The following is a 13,720-nucleotide window of genomic DNA, read 5'->3' as shown; positions in this document are numbered from 1 at the left end:
GAGGGAGACCTGCAAGGTCCAGGCTGAGCCAGCAGGATGAGGGTCCATATTTAGCATCCCTTTGCAGTTTTCCCCAGGGCTCAGGGGCAGTAGAGTCTCATCTTCCCATTAGAGGGTCAAGGGCGGGGCTTGATCCTTGGAATGGTACAGAGCATGGAGGGTAGTGAAGTGGACGACCCAAGTTGAGTTACACAACAGTGCCCTGTTGTGCCTCGGACAGCAGTCTTCCCTCACTACAGAGGGACCACATCAGTTCTACTGTGTCTCCCAGCCTCCAAATGCTACATCAGTTACCAACGGCCACACCCAGAACCCTAGGTCCGCCTCCAAGTTCCCCACTGCCTTTCACACAAGGCAGAAACAGCTGCATCCTTTTCGCGGTTTACCTGAAGCGTGGCTACCTCCCGGGAAGGCTTACGTTAGGAACCAGCAACTCTGCTCAGGTCTCCTTCACCTACCTCGGGTCTTGATTGTAAAATGTCAGGCTTTCAACCTTCGGGGACTTTGGGGAGCATTACACAGCGTGATGGGTGTGACCTTGGAAGTCCGAAGCATCGGGAGCTACTGATGCGCTGCTGTTATCTGGCTTCCGTGCAGACTCAGACTCTGTGTCTCTAAGAGCCTGGGAATGGTTCCCGAGCAAATTCTTCTGGTACGATGGCCACACAGAGAGAAAAGGCTTTGCTGCAGTGTGAATCCAGTGCCGTTAGCAAACAGAGCGTGCTGTCCAGGCCAGAGGCCGGTGGGGAAGTCGGGAAACTGCATCCTGGCCCAGTCGCTCTGCCAGTAAACTAAGCGCTCCACATGACCCCTCCCTGGGCATCTTTCTCCATGTGCACAATGGGGCTCGCAAGTCACCCACATTCCTACCCAAACTGGGAAGGCAAAGAACTTGAGGGACAGAAAAAATAAAGCCTGGACATGTAGAAATGTGGCACTATTTAGCACGGAGAGGAGAAACAGGGGAGATGATAAAAAATAAATAAATAAAAGGAAAAAGAGGAAGGAGGGGGGAGGCAGGCGTTTTGGGTGAAGTGTGTGGCTTTGAGAAAGCTAAGAAAGCTACCAGGGCGGTTCCTCAAATGGACTCTCCAAGTCTGAGAGTCAGGGTCTAGGTTAGACACTCATCCAGCAGAGAAAAGCAGAAGGGAGAGAAACTAGGCCTGCATCATCTGAGGCACAGGTACAGCTCAGCTCAGAGCAGAAAGCCACGTTCACCGCAAGTACAAAGTGTTGGAATGTCCCCAGAGAACCCTGGCCAGGCCATGTCCTGACACATTAAGTCCAACTCAGAGAGCTCTGCTTTGGGTGGAGGGGCACAAAGGCTAGAGTCCCCAAAGGCCAGTCACCAGGACAGCAAAGTTCGCCACATCACATCACAAAAGGAAGAGGCATGAGATCTGAGAGTTTATCTTATGGGGGGGGGGGGGGTACTCCTAGAATTAAAACTTTTTAAAAAGACCCTTAACTTATTCCAAGTTCATTTCTTCATTTCTGTGTGTGTGTGTGTGTGTGTGTGTGTGTGTGTGTGTGTGTGTGTATGCGCACGCTCGCAGTACGCATGTGAAAGTCAAAGGGCAACTTGTGTGCACGCACATGCGTGTGGAGGCCAGACTTGAATTTTTGTGTCAGTCCTCCAGCGCTGTCGGCCTTTGTGGTGGGTTGAATGAGAAACAACCCTCATTTGAACACTCGGTCCCCATTGGTGGCTCAGTCTGGGAAGGAGGTGCAGCCTAGCCGGAAGAAATAGGTCATCAGAGGCAGGCTTTGGGAGGTCATAGTTTTGCTTCACTTCCCCGGTCCCTCTTTCTGCTTCATGGTCCCTCTTTCTGCTTCGTGTTTGTGGTTGAGGATGTGATCTCTCAGCTTCCTGCTCCTGCAGCCACGCCTCCCTCCTGCTGCCACGCCTCCCTCCTGCTGCCACGCCTCCCTCCTATTGCCACGCCTCCTTCCTATTACCACGCCTCCCTCCTACTGACATACCTCCCTGCCATTAGGGACTCTCGTCCCTCTAAAACCATAAGCCCAAGTAAACTTTCTCCCTTAGGTGGTCTTTGGTTGTGGTGTTTTATCACAGCAATAGAAAGGTGACTAATACAACCTGTTTGCTGACTCGGAATCTCTCACAGAGAGCTGGAGCTCACCAATTAGGCTAGGCTGGTTGGCCCCTGAGCCCCAGCCAGCCTCCTGTCTCTGCCTCCTTGGTGCTGGGATTAAAGGCATGAACCACCTTGCCTGGCTAGGAATTTTTAATAGGACATCCCTCCTGAGGAATTAGCCAGAAGCTGCATGGACTCTCAGTGATAGAAACCTTATTTTTGTGTGAGTTCATTTCGTTCTCATTTAGACGGGATTAAACTCTCCTCGCTCACATTAACTCTAGTGTATGCATCCTCCAGGATCCATCTATGTTGGGTTTAAACAGCCTTCCCTCACCCACCTTTTAGCTAACCCAAAGAAGCTGATGATGACCAACACTGGGTCTTCTCATGCTTCCTCAAAACACAAAGAGTGTTCAGCCTGTCCCTGGCAGCAGGCTGCCCAGCCCCCTCCTGCCCTCCTTCGGGCAGTGGCTTAACCACACACCGCCATGAGCCTTAACCTCACCCTGTCACGAGACACGGCTGCCCCCTCTGCTTTGGCCAGCATCTCACACAGCCGACCCATGAACTCTGTACTCGCTCTACAACCATGGGCCTCTTGCCCCACTGCAGTCCAAAGCTGAGGGTCTGTCATGAGGCCAACAGTGGACAGCCCCAAGTTCATTCCACTTGAACAGAAGACAGCAAGTTGTTTGTCTCTAGGAGACAACTCTAGAACGTTCAGCAGGCATTGTGGACTGCGTTTTCTCAAATTTCACTTGACAAATAGAGCAGGAGGGGCCCAGAAAGGTAGAGTGTCGATCTCAGGATAATACAGCTTAAAAAGATGAATGTGAGCTAGCTTTGTTTTCCATATTCTTCCTATTGTCATTAAGTGGGAGTAAGGCTATGTTGTGCCTGTCTTCTGAGTATGATTGGGGCTAAATTTTCCCTACTTTGCATGTTTATGCATTCTGTCCACTTTTATATAAACAGTAACCCACTGAGACACTGATATGTGTTTAGAAAATATGTTAAGAGTCAGAGTAATCTTCCCCTAGGGAATCTGTATCTTGGGCAGGGTGCTCATGCAGTGTGTGCATGCGCGCGTGCGTGCACACATGCGTGCTAACTCTCTCGTGCATGAGCACATTCAACAATGATTATTCGGCACCCTTAAAATGAAAGCACTCACGGTATGCAACATCAGAGAATTCTCTGTCCTGTAAGGGCCACCCTCAAATGCTAACTTAACGTGGTAGAGACAAATGCAGGGTTTCTCGGCCCTCATCCAGAACGGTGGCGGTGTGGACGACAAATAACCGTAACTAGGAAAGGTCCCTGCCACCAAACCTGATGGCCTCAGTTCAATCTCAGGAATCTGTGTATTAGAAACTGACTCACACAAGTTGTCCTCCGACCTCTGTATGTGTGCCTACACACACAATACACACATACACAAAATAAATCCATCGTTAAGAAAGTTTTTAAATGTCCATAACTGAGGGGAGGGGGACGTTGAAGCTCCTGTCCCTTGGGAGTTGTGAAAGCCTTCAGGAAGAGTCGGGCATCGGTGGTGGTTTGAATAAAAATGGCCCCCACAGGCTCATATATTTGAACGCTTAGTTACCAGGGAGTGGAACTGTTTGGGAAGGATTAGGAGGTGTGTCCTTGTTGGAGGAGTTGTGTCTCTGGAAGTAGGCTTTGGGATTTCAAAAGCCCACATCAGGCTCTCTCTCCTTCTCTCTCTCTGTCTCTCTGTCTCTGTCTCTGTCTCTCTTCTTCTCTGTCTCTCTGTCTCTGTCTCTCTGTCTCTGTCTCTCCCTCTCTCTCTCTCTCTGCCTGTTGCCTGCAAATCAGGATGTAAAACTCTCAGCTATTGCTCCAGTACCACGCCTATCTGTTTCCCGCCATGACTGATGACAATGAACTGACCCTCTAAAACTGTAAGGAAGCCCACAGTGCTTTTCTTTTAGTTGCCTTGGTCATGGTGTCTCTTTACAGTCATAGAACAGTAACTAAGACAGCGTCTGAGGTGCCCATGAAGGTTGATATAATTGATAAGGCGAACCAGAGCAAGTCAGCAAGACAGAGGCCGAGAGAGCCCCACTCTGGCTGGAGAGGCACAGTTGGAGACAGGAGACAACGCCAAAAAGGCCCACGGGTGGACAAGGACACCCGGTGACAACTTGGATTTTATCCTAAATACTATGAGGAGCCAGAGACAACATTTTAAAAAGGGATAAATAGACAACAGCCAGGCATGGTGGCACATGCCATTAATCTCAGCACCAGTGAGGCTGAGGCAAGTGGATCTCTGTGAGTTCGAGACTAGCCTGGTCTACATAAAGAGTTTCAAGCCAAAAGAGGATGCATAGGAAGATCCTGGAGAGAGTGTGGGGTTGGGGGGAGACAGAGAGAGAGAGAGAGAGAGAGAGAGAGAGAGAGAACAGATTTCAGACTGAGATTTTGAAACACGTGCTATAACAGTACTGAGGACAGAAGGGAGGGTGACCAGGGTCAGGTCAAAAGTAGGAAGGTGGGTGGAGACTTCACGAGAGAAGCTGGGGTTGGACCTGATGACTCTTGCCCTACATGCTTCTATTCAAAGTCTAAAACAAAAGAAGAAAGAAGAAATTGTCTATCATGTGTCTCTCTCACAGCTTGGGGACGATTTCTCCAAAACTCTGCCAAACTCCTCAGGACGCCCACCACAGGGACTCTGTCCCAGAGACCTCTGCTAACAGACGCACAGAGCAGTGGTTCAGTAAGGGGTGGATGAATGGCTGGGCCACATACATCAAAAGGTGGTGAGATGGTACCAAGCAAAGCAAAGTCCGGGGCCAGGAAGCAGTGAGAAGCTCCAGCAACACAGAGTAAGAAAGAAAAGACAACTAGGAAAGTTCTAGAAGAGAAGGGGCTAAGGAGCTGGGTGAGCTGCTGGATGGAGAATGAACAGCTCGGGCAGTTTAGGAAACGAACAAAGTTGTGAGCGCCTGTCTCACGTGAGGAGAAGCTGCACATCTGTAAGTCAAGTCACACAGCCTCTCCAGTGCCGCCGTGGGAGCTGGGGGAAGGCTCCCCCTCCTGTCAGACGGGGAGGCTGGCGCACAGGATGTGCACATGTGAACAGTTAAGTAGAAACATCTGGCAGAAGAGGGGGACGTGTGGGTGAGGAGAGGCGGACCCTGACAAGCGGGGGCTGTGGAAGGTGGCCCAGCCCCAGCACATAGACAGCTCACCCTCAAAGATGGCTGACGACGAGGATGACGTCAGCAGGCAAAGGGAATTTTCTCTTCTCACTGGAGGAAATGACAGTCCCAGCAAGTCTGCACCTTCTCGGAGGACCCCGGCTCTACCACCTGATTCTCAGAAGAGCTCCGATCACTTTTCCCACAAGATTTTTTTTTTCTTACAATTAAAAGCACCTGATGGGCATTATTTAGAACAACCAGGACTGGACACCCAAACCACGCCTAGCAAAGGCACTGGGATGTTCACAGCACGTGTCAGGAATACACAAAGAGCTACAAAAACCACGCATCAAGCCACAAATGAGTGACAGGCCTGGAGCCGCACGGAGGCGGGTTTCTGGGTGTAAAGAGTTGAAGATTAAAACATTTCTCTATTTGTATTCATGCTAACAGGAGGCCAACACAAACAAGGTTTGAGCCAGGCATGTGGTACATTCCTATAGCCCAGCTCTGGAGAAGGCAGAGGGAAGAGGAGTTCGGGATGAGCCATGGTGGGCGACAAGACCCTGTCTCAGAAAGGAAGAGGGGGAGGGGAGGGGAGGGAGGGGGAGGGAGGAAGGGAAGAAGGAGGGAAGGAGAAAAGAAAAAGATAAGGTTTGTAACTTCCTTTTTACTTTTCTAACCCTCAAAATTGGCTTTGAACATGGGTTGCAGTGAACTAGGAAGGAAGCGCTCCAAGGGATGAGCAGCAGCCAATGTGTCAGCCTGCCTCTGAATTCCTGGGTCCTGGCTGTGTGACATTAGACGCTCGGCGCTGTTTCCACAAAGCCCTTGGCCGAGCTCCACAGTGGAAAAGCTATTTTTATGCTCGAGCCACAGATATTTAAAAGGAAATATATCCGTAATTCCAATTACATTTTGTTTTCATAGTGATCTTTTCCTCTACTTCCTAATAGACCTAGCGATCATCTTCATTATTTCTTCTTTTAAAATTATATTTATCTGTTTGCATGCTGAGGGTGGGGCAGGGCATCAGCGGTCAGAGGACAACTTGTAGGAGTCGGTTCTCTCCTTCCACCACGTGGGTTTCAAGGATTGAATTCAGTTCGACATTAGCTTGATGGTGAGTGCCTTCCCCACTGACCCATCTCACCATTCCATCATCATAATTACCAATAAGACTCTTGCAAAACTCAGCATTCTCTGAGCTAAATACAGATGCCAGAGGCCCCTGATAAATGATGGTTATAAAATAGGCACGTCTTCGGTCTTAAATTCTCAAGCTGAGCTCCTTCCCCCGCCCCACCTCCCCGGGTCACGTCTTCATGCATTCTCTACGCCTCCTACTCTCTCATGTCTCAGGTCCTTCCTTCATGACCCCGCCAGGAAAATCTAGGGCCCGAAGCAGCGAGGAACTGGTGCATTTAAAACTTTCCCAAGAATAATGAAACTAAGGGTTTGGTTTCCTTAAGAGACAAAACCACCAACAAATAAAACCAGGAGATGATTCTGATTAGAGGGACACTGTCCTTTGGTGGCCACAATCACCCTGATGAAAAGCCCAGCAGCTGAATGGTGAGGGTTGCCAATGGCCAAGTCAAAAGCTCGAGGAAGTCATCCAAGAGCATCTAACTCGATTACCGAGGAAACCAAGCTATCTGGAGGTGTGGCCATGGCCTGTCAGGCTAGACTCCATGAAGCACAGTCCTTGTTTGAAACAGTCTACACAGAGGGTAGGCAACGGGAAGTAACTGCCGTGTGTGGATATTAACATACGCCCAGGGCTCACTATTTCCTGTGATTCCCATTTGGATTCTGATACACTTATCAGGCTTTCTTATTGCTCTTTCTATAGAGGAAGCACTTAGCTGCAGAGATGGTAAATGCCTTGCCGAAGGATGCACGCCTCAGCAGCGGCAGCGGCAAAGCTAGCATGGCGATCCAGTTCTGCTTAACTCCAACATCTATTCGTCTTCCCTTGTGACTTAGAGCTGAAGTGGGGTCAGAGAGAGCAGGGAGCTGTGGTCAGTCTTGTTTCCTTAAGGTTAAGAAGAGGGGGCTGGCGAGACAGTCGGCAGTTGAGAGTACTTACTGCTCTCCTAAAGGACTCGTTTGTTTCCTAGCCCCCCAACTACCTGTAACTTCAGCTCCAGGAGGTCTGAAACCCTCTTCTGACCTCCATGGGCATGCACGTCATACATTCACAGAAATATACACAGATATACATAAATAATAAATAAATCTAGAAGTACTGGAACTTCTAAGGGAAAACACTTCAGGACACAGTTAGGCCAAAAAAAAATCTTTCAACAGAACCCCAATAGCATGGAAAATAGCCCCAAGCATTAACAAATGAGGTCACATGAAGCTAAAAAGGTTCTGCACAGCAAAACATACTTTTATCAGCAGAGTGAACAGACAGCCTGCAGAATAAGAGAAAATCCTGCTACCTGGACTTCAGACAAGCGCTTACTACACAGAATACACAAAGAGCTACAAAAACCACATATCAAAATTAAAACAAAAAAACTACCAATCGATAAATGGGTCAATGAACTAAACAGTTCTCAAAAAAAGGGAAGAAATGCCAATAGCCAATAAATATTTTTCAAGCATTCATGGTCTAAACAGGTAAAAGGCACTTTTCCCTTCCCTGTCTCCAGCCGCCATGAACTCCAACTTAAGAGAATCTGCCTCCCCACATCATCTCTCTAGTGTCCAAGGAGATAACTCACCTGATAGCATTAATGGGGAGCATCTCACCACCCTGCAGGTTGAAGGCCCTGAGGGGACCCCTATGCTGGAGACCTGTTCTGTAGGAAACTCCTACTGGACAAGTACTTTCTGCCTCCCTACCCAAGGGATACTGACTAAGATCTTCTACCCAATGTCAGAGCCAAGGGTGAGATCTGTGCCAACGTGCTCAAGAAGGACTGGATGGCTGAGCTGGGCATCCGGCATGTGCTGCTGGCCATCAAGAGCTAATCCACCTCACCCAGAGTCTGCACTCAATGAGGAGGCAGGCTGCCCGCTTCTGGAGAACTAGGAAGAGAATGCTGCCCCGGCCGTCGGCTCACAGACATCCATGGGGGTGCAGCAGCACCAGCAGAGGAAGGGTTGAGGCTATCTGGGGCCTGACCAGTGAGGCTACATCCTCCTTCACTGACCCCATGACCCCAGGGGTCCTGGGAGGAGCTGAGAGTCCCAAAAAACATCAGGGGAGAGAGATAAGAAGCTGCCGTGAACAGGAAGTTGGGCAAGACATGGGCACTGAGGCAATTGTAGGGACCCTTCTCCCTCTCCTTCTGTTCTGTCCCCTCCCACTCTGTCTCTAAATCATTTAAATTATGGCTGAGGTGGGGGAGGGGGGCAGAACCTGGATTTGATTTTCTAAATAAAGTTGGAAAAGCAAAACAAACCAACACACAAACAAATAAAAAAGCCTGAAAACCTGAGTCCAATCCCCAGAACCCACATTGTGGAAGCCAAGAACCAACTCTATGTAGGTCATCTGACCTACGCGTGCCCGCCCACACATACACACACACACACACACACACACACAGAGGCAAAAAACAATCTTTAAACAAATGTGGTTTTTAATTCAATTAAGAAAGTATTCAACATCCAGAGCCACGGGAGAAATGCAAATTAAACCCACTTTGAGTTCCCATTTCTTCCCCAGTCAGAACGACTGTCATCTAGAAAACCATTTACCAATGCTGGTGAGGATGAGAGGAGAGAGGAAGCCCCATCCACTCTTGGTGAGAGTATAAGCTATTGGGTAGCCACCATGGAAACCAGCGTGGAGACAGGACATGGTAACACACGTCCATACTCCCAGCACCTGGCAGGCACAGGTAGGAGGATCAGAAATTCAAGGACAACCATGGTTACAGAGCAGGTTCAAGACCAGTGTAGACTACGTGAGACTTTGTATCAAAAAAGAAAAGAGAACAGGAAGGTATCAAAAAACCTGACACCTGTGCTCTGTGTACGTGACCTAAATGGTTTTATAGCTAGTTTTACCAATTTTTAAAGAACATATAATCTTTACATCTTATAAACTCTCAAGAAAAACATACATATATATGAGCTATCCAACTTATTTAATAGGACTAATTTAAACTTGATACAAAACAAAACAAGAATAAGAGAACAAAGGAAATGTTTGTATTTTAGTTTTTTGGAGACAGGGTGTCACTACATGGCCCTGGCTGTTCTGTAACTTGCTATGTAGACCAGGCTGGCCTCAAACTCACAGACATCCGTCTGCCTCTTCTTTTTCCAGGTGCTGGGACTAAAGGTGTCCATGCCCAACCAAAGGAAATTTTAGAACAATTTCACTAGTGAACACTTACAAAACCTCTAAATAAAATATTAGTAAATGATAGACTATAGAATCAAAGATTAAATATCTATGTATGTATATATGTGTTGATACATGTTGATATATTAGCTCATATGATTTTTCACATTATGATATGGAGAAAGAAATATATGATCATCTCATATAATTTCCATAAGAAAGCATTTTTAAAAAGTACATAAAGTCAGTTGTTATACAATTTTTACCTTGCTAAAAAATAGTGAAAATGGAAGGAAAGCCCTTAATTTAATAAAGACAATCTACTAAAACATGAAGCCAACTTTATACTTACTGGATCTTTAAGAGAACACTTTAAAGACAAGAAGCAAAGTTGCCTACATATCACTACTGAATGCTACCAATGTAATAAGACAAGAAAAAGACATGGAAATCTCAAGGAATACAAGAGGCAAATTATTGTTGTTTTGTGATTACATAGAAAATTCAAGAGTGCCTATACAGACTACTGAGTAAAGAAAAGAGGCCAGGGAGAATGATGAGTAAGAGAATAAAAATTTTAAGCCAAAAGTGTTTCTATTATCCAGAAAATAGCAAATTGGAAAGTAGAATGTTATTGAAAATATGGACAAAATCTATAGGAAGCCAGGTGGTGGTGGCGCACGCCTTTGATCAGGAGGCAGAGGCAGGTGGATCTCTGTGAGTTCAAGGCCAGCCTGGGCTACAGAGTGAGTTCCAGGAAAGGCTCCAAAGCTACACAGAGAAACCCTGTCTCAAATAACAACAACAACAACAACAAATCTATAGGAAACAGTGACTGTGAAGTGATATAAGACATCTGCAATGGAAATTGCTAGTTCTCCTTCACCTAAATAAAAAGAGACAGGAAGAACCTGGAGAGATGTCTTAGCTGGTAAAGGAGCTTGCCCTGTAAACCTGACAATCTGGGCTTTATCCCCAGAACCCATACAAAGGAAGAAGGAGAGAACCAACTCTAAAAGTTACCTTCTGACCTGCACATGTGTGCTACAGCACACACGCACACACACACACACACACACACACACACACACACACACACAATGATGATGATGATGATGATGATGATGATGATGATGATGATAAATACTTTCTTAAGGAGATAGCAAGATCTAATATTGTTAAGATATCGGTATAAGCCAGGCCTGTGGTGCAGGCCTACAATCCCGGCTACCAAGGAGATTAAGGCAGGAAGACTGCAAGTTCAAAGCCTGCATGGGATACATACAGAGTAAGTTGAAGGCCGATCTGAGCAATTTAGTGAGATCTGGTCTCAAAAGAACAAAAAGCTGGTGGCATAACTCAACTGCAGCATGTGTGATGATGCCTGCATTCAATTCTTAGAGATGTGAGAAAGACATCAGCATAAGTTAAATGGAATGTTAGTAAAAATCTCAGTAGAATTTGCTATGTCTGTGCGCATGCAAGTAAACAAAAATTGATTGACATAAGCTACAAAATCCAAAGGGGACACGAAGTCCTTTAAAATTGTAAAAGTAACAGTAATAGCAATTCTTTTGTGCTTCCTTATATGTCAAGGGCTATTCTAACATTTTCTTGTGCATTATCTCCTCAATAATACTTTGAGTGGAACTGTTATTATTTATATTCTAAGTATGGGAGACAGAGGGAAAAAACTAAGGTCACTCAACTATGGAAACACAAATGCTGACTGACAGGTGAATCATAAAAAAAAATACTTATATTTATAAAAAAAATGAAAGGAAAAAAAAACAACCCTAGAGGCTATTGGGGAGAAGACTTATTGCTTGAAATGACAATCATTTGCCATCAAATCTCTAACCAGCAGCAGTAGGTTTGGGAAGACAATAAATAACACAGCTCCTCCCTCGAGCTGAGGGAAACTTTTACATGGAGTTCTCCATTTCCGAGTGATCGAAAACTAAAGATACTTCCAGGAACACGAATATTTTAAAATTTACCAATGAGCCCGTACAGGAGAACTTCATGTAATCCCAGGAGAAAGGTGCTGGAAACAGGGATGTGAGTTTGAGATCAGCCTGAGTTACACAGCTAGTTTAAGGCCAGCCTGGGGTATATAGGAAAACCTGGGCGGGGAGGAGGCAGGGAGGGCAAAAGGAGGAGCCGAGATTGTAAATTTACACTGACGAACGACAAGCGTGGAGAATCTGTAGTCACCATGCCCAGGACTGGAGAGAGGGCTGGTGAGAGATGCTCTTGGCCGAGAATCTGAGTCCAGCTCCTAATTTCTAGTATCAGGTGACTCACGGCCTGTAACTCCAGCTGCAGGCCATCAACATCCTCTCTAGACTCAACCGCATATACATACACATAATTTCAAATAAAAAGTATTTTTAGAGTAGTAACAGCCCCCCAAACGCACTGAATAAATACGGTACAACACTGTGATAGAGGCAAGCGCGAGAGAGAATAGGTAGGAAACAGAGAATATGCATCACCAGTTGTCAAAAATAAAGGCCCAGAAAGTCCTGCTTGGGCAGAAGTTGGCTGTGAGCTTCCTTTGGCCAAATGAGAAAAGATAAACACCAAATAATGGTGGAGTCATAGCACCCAGTAGGGGTCACAGGCAAACTTCTCAAAGGGACATACATCTTCCCACCACCGAGACCAGAAGGAAATCTCTTATTTTGTTAAATATAAACAAGATCTCAAATATCAGTCTAAGTGAGATAGTTTGGGAAGGGATCCTGCCGCAAGCTGCAAAAAATACATGAAGTCGGATTTCAGCTGATTATGACAAGCTAACACCTGGAAGAATCCAGGGTCTTCCAGAGGTCAAGCTGAGGCTCAAGGAGTCTCGGTGATATTGGCTTTTGATTATTAGCTGTTTCCTACTATGAATTTCTCGTGTGCTATTGTAGCTTTTCCATCATTTATTGGGCACCATTTCCCCTCTACTAAAGGAATATTTAGATAACCTTCTGCGCTGACAGCTGTGCACAGCCAGAGCCCCAGTTCAAGTCTCCCTGTAATTATTGCCATTGACAGCATCTGGCCAGGTCCATCCTCAGATGGAGGAAAGTACCTCATCGAGAACAGACTTAAGCATCCAGACTACCTGTTTGAGAAGGCTTGGCGGCTGTGCTAATTAAGTTTAACTTTCTCCTTTCCAAAGTCTTATCTCTAGTTTTAGATCCACCCTTAACAATTAACTCAGAACTAAAGGGTTCCAGCTGTGATGGAAGTTGCCTAGCCAAGTTGCCTAGCGACTGAGCACACTCGCCAGAAATAGCGGGAGCAGAGATAGCTTCGAGAGATAAGGGTCAAAGGGATAAAAAGGCCGTTTTATTTTCAGAGAAGACTAGATGGAGAGGAGAGAAAAGAACGGGAGAAGTAGATAGAGAACTAGAAGAATGAGATGGAAGATGAGGAAGAGCCAGATGAGGAAGAACGAGATGAGAAAGACCAAGATGGGGCAGATGATCTAAGATGAGAGAATTAAGATAGAACTTAGAGGGGACAGCGGATAAAGGCAGAGAGAAATCAGGCAAGAAAGGAGCTAGGCACGAGAACAGAACTGAAGCTGTGTAGATAGGATTTTATCCCAGAGGAATAAAGTAGACAGACTAAGAGCTCGGTGTACTTAGATCCTTTTCTCGAAAATAATTCTCGCCGTTCGTAGTTGCTCTTCTGGGCCCCTGGGAAAAAGATTATTAAGGCTGGTCCTATGTTACTACTCGAGAGGATCCTTCAGCCTTAGATCTATTTTTCTTCCTTTTTTTTTTTTTTTGAGATTTATCAGTTGATTTTTTATATTGTATGTGGTGGGTATGAGCGTGTAAGTACAGGTGCCCACGGAAGCCAGAGGAGGGTGTCTGATCCCTGGAGCCTTAGTTACAAGTGGTTGTGAGCCACCTTACGTGAGTGCTGGGAACCAAACTCAGGTCCTCTGCAAGAGCAGTACTCACTCTTAGCCAGGGTCTCACTGCATAGCCCTGGTTGTCCTGGAACTCACAGAGATCCTCCTGCCTCTGCCTCCTGAGGGCTGGAATTAAAGACTTGCATCACCACATCTGGCTACAAAATGTTTTTAATGAGGAGGTCACCATTATTAGAACCATTAACCTTCCAGAAAT

General features: G+C 46.3%; 1 protein-coding gene and 1 pseudogene across 3 annotated transcripts in view; one reads left to right on the top strand and one right to left on the bottom strand.

The window, feature by feature from the left end:
• The window catches only part of Ston1 (stonin 1), a 46,730-nt gene that overhangs the window by 28,618 nt on the left and 4,392 nt on the right, over positions 1–13,720 (bottom strand). Inside the window, exon 1 of one of the 3 annotated variants that reach the window (XM_052746531.1) lies at positions 13,505–13,623. The exons of 1 other annotated variant lie outside the window; for it this stretch is intronic. The gene's annotated coding sequence lies outside the window, so the exon portion shown is untranslated. Of the gene's footprint in view, positions 1–458; positions 722–13,504; positions 13,624–13,720 lie in introns of those variants that run through there. One more of the 3 variants, XM_052746533.1, reaches the window with a different exon arrangement.
• Positions 5,033–9,611, top strand: LOC128116072 (ubiquitin-conjugating enzyme E2 S-like; annotated as a pseudogene).

This window comes from Peromyscus californicus, unplaced genomic scaffold (genome assembly GCF_007827085.1).
Source record: "Peromyscus californicus insignis strain IS unplaced genomic scaffold, ASM782708v3 Scaffold_1__1_contigs__length_55948999, whole genome shotgun sequence".
NCBI classification, from domain to species: Eukaryota; Metazoa; Chordata; class Mammalia; order Rodentia; family Cricetidae; genus Peromyscus; species Peromyscus californicus.
Note: the sequence above shows the minus strand (reverse complement) of the source record. Positions and strands in the feature narration are given on the sequence as shown.